General features: G+C 38.8%; 1 long non-coding RNA gene across 1 annotated transcript; it reads left to right on the top strand.

Annotated features, from left to right (window-relative positions):
- Nucleotides 1-8,601: 8,601 nt before the first annotated feature.
- LOC118487653 lies at nt 8,602-9,443 on the top strand. The gene is made up of 2 exons (XR_004882426.1): nt 8,602-8,734; nt 9,373-9,443. It is a non-coding gene; the product is annotated as an uncharacterized LOC118487653 (long non-coding RNA).
- Nucleotides 9,444-9,683: the final 240 nt, after the last annotated feature.

The raw sequence follows: 9,683 nt of genomic DNA on the forward strand, positions 1-9,683 counted from the left end.
TAGGATGTTGAATCTTGGAAATCAAGCTAGGGTTGATGCTTAGAAACCCGCCTAGTCTAATCTCGAATTTGAACAATGATTTGTGGTTGTATTTGATATTTTTATTGGTGATGTTGATTTAGACAAATTCTGCATGAAACTTAATTAATCTATATTGAAACTTTTGGTGTTATGGAATCTCATGAGCAATCTGAACGCTTAGTGCCGCACCCCGATGTTTCCGCCATCGGTTGGGGTGTGACAAAAAAGGAGCTTCCACTGCCAAACCATCTACGAAGATTATTATCACAAACAGGAAGGCAAGTAAATACAAATGAAAAGACACTTACCGTCGTTCTTCTCCTGCAGAATAGGCCTTGCGTTCCTATTCAGCCTACCAATCATCATCCGCAGCCCCCGCAACTGCCTGTTATCCAACTTAAAGGAACCAATGATACGCAACCTCGGGAACCAATCCATCGTCTCCACTTTGGGGACACTAATGTTCTCGGTTATAATGGTCCCCGTCACATTCCTAAACTGCAGCTTTGCAGTGACTGCGGCAGCCTTAACATAAAAGAACTTGGTCTTCCATTTAGTTATGCCCTTAGGTGGGCTCATCAACTTGGGAGCATGGTCCCGCTAACGGAAGGAAAAGAAACCCAGTTGCATAGTCAACTGGTAGAAACGCCGGAAATCTCCAACCGCAGGCTCTATACCTAGAGCACGAAATGTATACTCAAAGTTTCGAACTCGGATCATTCCCAACGGACTCAGTTGGAAAATATGGAGTTTGTAATACTCCAATACTTCCACCACAAAAACCGTCAAGGGCAACCGGAGATTACAGTCCCCAAAAAAGTAAGCAACCATGGTGACATATCCTGCCGGAGCATCACCGGCGGTGTCACCTTCCTGGGGTACATAGCCCCATACTCTGTAGGCATTTGGATGCCCGTCATCAATGTCTGAAACGCTGACTCAGTCCATTTCAATTCTGGCAGACTCTTGCCAGGGGCATTTACTTCAGCCTCCTCCTCCGCCGCCACCGGCAATGACACTTCAGGATTTTCAACAGCAATAGACACAGGGTTGGAAGGTTCGGCCATTGAGAAAAGAAAATAACAGATGACTGTAAGAAACTCTGAAAACTCTCACCGGAAAATCAAGGTTTTGATCGGAGAAGAAGAGGAAACTAACTTTCTCTCACCAGAAAATTTTTGAAATTTCGAAAAGTGAGGGGAAACCTAAACGGTTTCCCCTTTTATACTCATCGCAATTAATGCGATCACAGAAACCGAACAGACATGCAAATTCAGAACCAGTCATGCGTCGCCACGTGTCAAGCGTATGTTTCTCTGACTGTTATCACGCGCGTGTGGCCGCCCACGCGCCTGACAGAAAGGAACTTTTACACTCCCGCTACAGTGCATTTATTACTTTGGGCAGTGCAAACGTCCTTTCATTTCAACACATGCCAGCTAAATCTCACCAACTTCCACCAACCCACACGTACGGTCTACCACGTATACAACAAGCAAAAAGCGTCGACAACCTTCAGTTAAGCAGCATGCGGTTTCTCTGGTATTCCGCACCATAACCCATACCGCATGTTGTTTTTTACATACCCCCTCAAAAAAGAGAATATATATATTTACACTATATAAAGGGGGATAACCAATATCTTCATATCTCCAGTCCCACACGTGGAATATGCGGAGATGACACACATGAGCCCGCACAGATGTGCCAGATACTCAGAACCAGCAATGTTCTTTGGACTATGAAAACCGCTTCTCAGGAACAGGCAAACCGCATTACCTTAAAGCTTCTTCAAGCTTCAAATCCCTCGTGTCCGGTTCACAACCACAGAGGAGACACAAACAGCTTCTCCATAGGGAAAGGTTAAGTATGATGAGCGACCGCACATCAGCAACCCTGACTCCTGAACCTTCAAGAGCTACATCCAAGTGTAACACTCTTTTAAAGCGAGTCTTCTGTTACAAACTGTAGACACTCATGAGTCGCTGCGGCCGCACATAACTATGCGAGTGGTAGCTACGGAAGAGCCACGACTAAGTCATCACACAGATGATCAAAGCTACTTCAAGGAAAACTGCCCTACAGCTTCCTGTGAAGGAAAGTGGCTACAAAACGAATGCGGACGAGTTTCACCCAGATTCCTAACTATCCGCAGTGACCTCATTGAGCAATAAGCCAAGCAATGATGGTAACAAGTCTGCTTATGACTTTGTTTACCTACCAATCGGCCGCATATAATAAACAATGGTGGGCACTAACATGCCTATGACCATGTTTATTTGCCCATAGTTCAACTGAACTATTCGCATTGTTCGACCAAACACGGCCAACAATGACGCAAAATTCCTCACACTGTTCGACCAGTCATGGCCAACAACGTTCAGGAACAAGGTAACCGCAAAGGACGTGCGGTTACTTGAGAGCTAAACTGGAAGAACACGAATACCCCACAGGGTAGGGATCATCGTTTCATGTCCAGTTAATAAACATAAAGTGCCAGCAAGGCACTTAGCGCATTGCATCCGCAACCGCAAAGGTTACAGCTAGAGTTGCAAGTACTGACATCCTCAGTCACCGTCTCAAAGGTTGGTTCGGCACACCAACAGGTGGCAACCAAGCCTGATGACATCAGAAAAAAGTAGAGCACACTACCTAAGTCATCGGCTGATGTTTCAAGCATCAGCCTGAACTTGCTCACTGGTACGGAAGAGACGTCACACGACTCTACCAGATCTCCGATTTGATTTACTTGAAGCAGGAGCAACCAACCGGGCCTAGAATCTTCTCCACTCCAACTTCAAAAATACCCACTTGACCTAATAGTCCAATATTCCTCCCACATGCAACTTGCATGAGGAAACAACACTGGACTGGGGGAACTTGAAGGGGTATGGTCCCAAATCTTGCACCAACATGGCCGCGAGTGACCATTACCCTTATCAAAAACTACCACCGGCAAGAACTTATCTGCGTCCGTGCGGGCACACGCGAACGCAACGGTCGAATCCAATCTGTCAAGTGATGAGAAGACTTACATTGTGTATGAAAATGGGTGTTGCACATAGCGATACGACTTAGCACCGCATCCTATGAACATTTTCGTCACGACAAGGGATATAGAAAAAGCAGTTACCAAGTATGGCGATGCGGCTCTACACCGCATCCCATAAACATCTACGTCAAGCCAAGGGACGCGGAAACAACCGCGGTTACCGCAGGCAGCGATGCGGCATAGCACCGCATCCTATTGATGACGCAAGTGGGACTGACACTTTGACTCAGGTAGCCAAAACAGCAAGTGGCACTGATGACAGTCATCTGTCAGCCCATACGTAAACGACACTGGCGCACAGACTGACACCAGAGTGGGACGTGGCATCACCTCCATGACTGACAAGCCTGACACACTTGCAAGGGGCTGCGTGTTGTCAGTCTAGACACTCAATTACCCTCCTTCACTCCTCGGCTATAAATACCCATCCCGGACCAGGTTTGAGGTATCGCTTGTCAAACTCTCTCACTCTTACTACTATCACACACTTTGCTCTCAAGCAAATTACTGATTCTCACACTGGAGAGTGGTAACAAGGAGCACCACCCACCCCATTCTCCTTGTTACGAGTCACGTTGTGTTTTCCTTGTGCAGGAGATAGATCAGCGGACGATCCAGCCACCGATCCTCGGAAAGAAGGGATTAACCCTACTTGACGAGACCAGTGAATTAACCTCCCTTGGTTAACCACTGTTTTTTAGTGATTGTGGTTATTTCTCACGGTGTATTTCTGCATCGTACACTTGGTGCATATGGAGATGACTGCCATCCCACAATCAGGAAAGAAATGTCCATACCGTAAGTTGATTAATTTTATTAGTACTTACAAAAAAAAAAAAAAAAAAAAACCCTTAAAAATGCCATTTGATTATAAATGCTCTATTTTGAGGATATTTTGGTTATAAATTTAAAATACTCTCCTTTTGATTATATCCAGAGTGGAAACTATACGGTTAAAGAAAATCATGACAGTAGCCATTTTATCACTTCTAAGTGTTACAGCCATGAGAGATCAGGGATCTTTGGTGATGTATCTACTTTTACCAGCCAAACCCTTCAATACTTTCATTATATACACAAATAATAATACCTATACGAAACTATAATCGGATAACATTAACACGTGAAGTTACACCCGATATGGTGTCACATATCACATTAGTTTAACTCGTCATTGACGCGGAAAAGTCTGATACGCGTGCATAACTGATTTGCTTCTCATGATTTTCTCTTTGTTTAAATATTTAGTGTGCCAAATGTTTTCACTAATTCTCTAATTATTTGAATTAAATGATATTGGAGGTTTTATGCATTAAAAAGTGGGAGACTTTTTGACCCATCCGACTCATTTTCTTTTTATCTAATGTTTTTCCGGTTAGGGATAAACCATAACTCCATTTATTCCAATTGTGTTGTACCCAGCTTCAACAACTGTGAGCTCCGTTCAGTGGTCATTGTTGATCGAAGGTAATCTAAATTACACAAGAATATCTTCTTTTTTTAATTCTTTCTATTAGATGGTAAACTGGCTCACCGATCATCTTGTATTCTGCAGCATGATCGGATCAGACACTTCAAAGACTGGCTTTCCTCCGAAAATTCCTAGCGAAGCTGATGTTGTGAGTGATGTTGTTTAGTAGAGAATCATATCCCATTCACATTCAACATTTCGTTATATTGTATTATAGATCATCAACTAGTTTTTTTACCCGCCGCGCGTTGCGGCAACGCCATACGCGGCGTGATAATTGTAGACTACAATCAACCTGACTCGTTTCTGAACTTAATTTACGTTGAAACGTAAAGTAATCCGAATTCATACCGTTGAATGAAAATGTATTTTATTTGACCTGACTTGTTTTCAAAGAAAGTTTACGTCGAAACGTAAACCAACTCAAAACGTATATAAAATAAACACGCACATTGGCGTCATACACGACGTGATAAAATATAGACTACAATCGACTTGTTTTCGAACTAAAATTACGTCAAGCCCATCAGAGCAAAATTGAGGAAAAAAAACAAAGCCGGGGAATGTCCGGATCGACCCCGGGTGGAAAGATCTCAGCAATATAAAAGGTAAACCATAAACCAATCCAACACTTTCAACTTTCTTTCAAGGTCTTCACTTTTAGCATCTAATTAATGAAAAGTCGGTGGAGTGATTTCCACCGACATTCTCTTTTAAGAGTATACTAGTAATTAAACCCGTGCGCGTTGCGGCGCGGTTACATTGCAAACATCAAATGAATTTGTCCAAACGTTTTATGATGCGTTAACCTTATAAAATTTTCAAAGTTGAGGAGGTGTAAAATAGAGTAACATAGTGCAAGGAGTAAAAACCCAAATTTGAAACTTAAGGTGTGGGGGCAGTAAAAATGGAGTAATAGTGCAAGGAGTAAAAACGCAATGTTTAAACTTGAGAGATAGTGCAAGGGATAAAGACACAAAGTTTAAAACTTGAGGGCGTGGTGGCGTAAAAAAATGAAGTAATAGTGCAAGGCATAAAATATAAAGCTTAAAACTTGAAGGGGTGGTGGCGAAATTCAAACTTGAGGGTTAGAATGCGGCGCGCGGCGGATGGAAATGTGCAGTAAGATAATACACGATTCGTAATGGCGCAACGTAAAAGACAATCACAAAAAAATGTAAAGCATATAAAGCTTAAAACTTGAAGGGGTGGTGGCGAAATTCAAACTTGAAGGTTAGAATGCGGCACTCGGCGGATGGAAATGGGTAATAAGATAATACACGATTCGTAAAGGCGCAGCGTAAAAGAAAATTTTGCAAAAAAAATGTAAAACATATAAAGCTTAAAACTTGAAGGGGTGGTGGGGAAATTCAAACTTGAAGGTTCGAATGCGGCGCGCGACGGATGGAAATGTGTAGTAATATAATACACGATTCGTAAAGGTGCAACGTAAAAGACGATTACAAAAAAATGTAAAACACAAAGGTAGACACGAAGTATAAAACACAATGCTTAAGACATTTCGTAAAACACAATGCAATGACATTTACAGAGGTATGAGTAGTAGTCTAGGGGTTACAATTGTAATTTTTTAAAGTTGGGCGGATGTAAAAATGGAGTAATAGTGCAAGAGGTAAAAACGCAAAGTCTAAAAAAGGCAAATTGTAAAAGTAGAGGAGTGGTGGCGAAATTCAAACTTGAGGATTGGAATGCGGCGCACGGCGGATGGAAATGTGTAGTAAGATAATACACGATTCGTAAAGGTGCAATGTAAAATACAATTACAAAAAATGTAAAACATATAAAGCTTAAAACTTGAAGGGGTGGTGGCAAAATTCAAACTTTAAGGTTAGAATGTGGCGCTCGGCGTATGGAAATGTGTAGTAAGATAATACACGATTCGTAAAGGTGCAACGTAAAAGACAATTACAAAAAAATGTAAAACATATAAAGCTTAAAACTTGAATGGTGGTGGCGAAATTCAAACTTGAAGGTTAGAATGCGGCGCGCGGCGGATGGAGATGTGTAGTAATATAATACACGATTCGTAAAGGCGCAACGTAAAAGACGATTACAAAAAAAATGTAAAACACAAAGGTAGACACGAAGTATAAAACACAATGCTTAAGACATTTCGTAAAACACAATGCAATGACATTTGTAAAAGTATGAGTAGTAGTCTAGGGGTTACAATTGTTTTTTTAAAGTTGGGCGGATGTAAAAATGGAGTAATAGTGTAAGAGGTAAAAACGCAAAGTCTGAAAAAGGAAAATTGTAAAAGTAGAGGAGTGGTGGCGTAAATGTGTAAAAGCTGAGGGGTGATGGTGGAAAAACAAAGTAGAGGGGTTGTGCTGGAAAAGTTTGAAATATGAGGATGTGGTTACTGAAATTCAAAGTAAAGGGGGTTGTGATGTCAAAGTTTTAAAAGTTGGGATGTCGGTGGTGTAAAAGTCACCGACTGTCTACTTTAAGATAGTAGATAATGATAACTATGAAAATAAAAATGCATAACGCGTTCATTTACTTTTTTTAAACTGAAACTTAGTTTGTCATTGATGATTACATGAGGGAAAACTATAAATGTGTGTTACTTTGTTATATATATTAATAAGTTAGAGGGTAGATTTTGTAAGAAACCAAAATAAGAAGGGTTGAAAGTAATTTTATATTTGCTGCGCCAAACCATCAAACAAAAGAAAGAGCTAACCAACCAATCAGACTGTTTTTGTCAAGTTAAAAACTTTAGGGCATTTTGTCATTTTCTTGGTGCCACAGAACTTTATCTTTAGTATATAGAATTATAGAGTAATAAAATGTATCCGACTTTATATTTTAAGATAGGATACAATAATAAACTTAATAAAAAAACATACAACCATGACAATTGATGTCATGTCAAGTTGTTGCTGATTAGGTTATATGTTTAATGTTTAGCAATTAAATTTTATTATCGTATATTAAACTGTAGCAATTTCTTTTTTTTTTTTTTTTGACGAAATAAGATCAAGCTATACTTTATGTTAAAAATGAACATAACTAACACATTACTTGTGGAACAAACTACATTCGTTGAAAACAAATCATAGACATCACTAGGAGTTAAATATTAGGGTAAATTACACTTTTCGTCATTTATATTTACAGCGGGTTGCAGCTAGTAACCTTTAACTTTAATAATTACAGTTACACCCACTACAAAAAAAAATCACTTAGTGGCACACACTTCTAATGGAAATTAGCTTTTTTGCCACTAATTTAGGTTTTAGTGGCACTTTACGTATGCCACATTTGCTTAACACACATTTTTAGTAGCATTTAGTTCTTATGCCACTAATTTAGAGTTTTAGTGGCACTTTCCATATGCCACTAAAATTTTTGATAACTTTTAGTGGTACTTTACATATGCCACTATTTTCTAAGTGCTTCAAAATTCTAAAATCTTCTCTTTTCCCTCCTTGAAACACTTTAATAAAACTAGAATTGATTTTCCCCGCGTTGCGGGGTCGGAAATTTATAGTGATTTGAGCGTACTGAATTTCTATGGCCCTATATGATCATTAATCATAGCTCACAATCAGTGACCTAACCAAACATCATTGTTCGTATCGACCAGCGATGTGCCTAAAGGACCATCAATGAGCCTCACCGAATTTAAATGACGATAATTTCAGTTTTAAAATAAATATATATTTCTGGTTTAATTGATTTATAAAATATATTTTTTTTGCATACATTATTTTGGTTTCCCTCTAAATATGATTTAACCTTTAAATTTTTATGCAATACTCTAGATAAATAACACAATAAAGAATTAATATAGTTAAAATTTGAAATTAATACAATAAAGAATGTATAGATTTAAAATTTGAAATTAAGATTAATATTTACATAAATGGAAATATGGAATGTGTAAAATAATTGATTTAAATTTCTCAAATTTAACTTTTTAATTGGGTTCTGATTCTTAAAAGGAATTGGGCGGCAATTTGGATTGAAACATTTTGTTTTCCCTCCTTCTCATTATCAAACCACAATACCCATACCTAATTTCAGTGATTAAAGGGAAGACCGAACTTGACGACTTGTTCAATTGCTAGAAGGATTCAAGCGCCGGTGATCGAAGGGATACCTAGGACGACCATAAGGGTTACAATTGGTTTAGTCGCAACTTCAACCACCTTCAATCCTAGGTCAGTAAATGGTAAAAAGAAAACGGTTATGTTCAATTGATCAACAACTTGTGAGTGTGTAGTGCAACGACCTAGATGTGTGTGTATTTTTTTTCTAGTTTGAATTAAACCTTCGTTTTAATTTTGTTCTGTATATCAGTGTGTTCGTGTGCAACAATCGAATTAGTCACACCATTTCACGATCATGAAGGCATCTTATTTGTTGGTGATTTATGAAAAATGATATATGAAAGGACAACAATTAATTATATAACGCGGGGTTTTGGTTAATTTAGTAGTTGAACTAGCTTTTCATACTTGAGTAGTCGCAAAAAGCTTGGTTTAAAAAAAGGAGTTAGATAGGCTTGGGCTTATTAACGATCCACTAGAAGACCCAACTGGTGTTCTTTGCTTTAGTAATTGTATGTACTTGTTAAGCATATAATTGTATATGTACTCGGCTTTTTGTAGTTTCTGGAGTCACCAACAACGATTTCCCCTTTTCTTGGTTTGAGGTATAACCCCATGTTTGTAGATTTTCCGAGAACTCACTGGTTATTCGTTTTCATTCTACAGCCACGTATTTAAACTTTGCGCTTATGTTATTCGTTTTTCTAGTTTTAATTAAACCTTGGTTTTAATTTTGTTCTGTATATCAGTGTGTTCATGTGCAACAATCGAATTAGTCACACCATTTCATGATCATGAAGGCATCTTATTTGTTGGTGATTTATGAAAAATGATATATGAAAGGACAATAATTAATTATATAACGCGGGGTTTTGGTTAATTTTGTAGTTGAATTAGGTTTTCATACTTGAGTAGTCGCAAAAAGCTTGGTTTAAAAAAGGAGTTAGATAGGTTTTGGCTTATAAACGATCCACTAGAAGACCCAACTGGTGTTCTTTGCTTTAGTAATTGTATGTACTTGTTAAGCATATAATTGTATATGTACTCGGCTTTTTGTAGT

This window comes from Helianthus annuus, chromosome 15, assembly GCF_002127325.2.
Source record: "Helianthus annuus cultivar XRQ/B chromosome 15, HanXRQr2.0-SUNRISE, whole genome shotgun sequence".
Taxonomy (NCBI): Eukaryota; Viridiplantae; Streptophyta; class Magnoliopsida; order Asterales; family Asteraceae; genus Helianthus; species Helianthus annuus.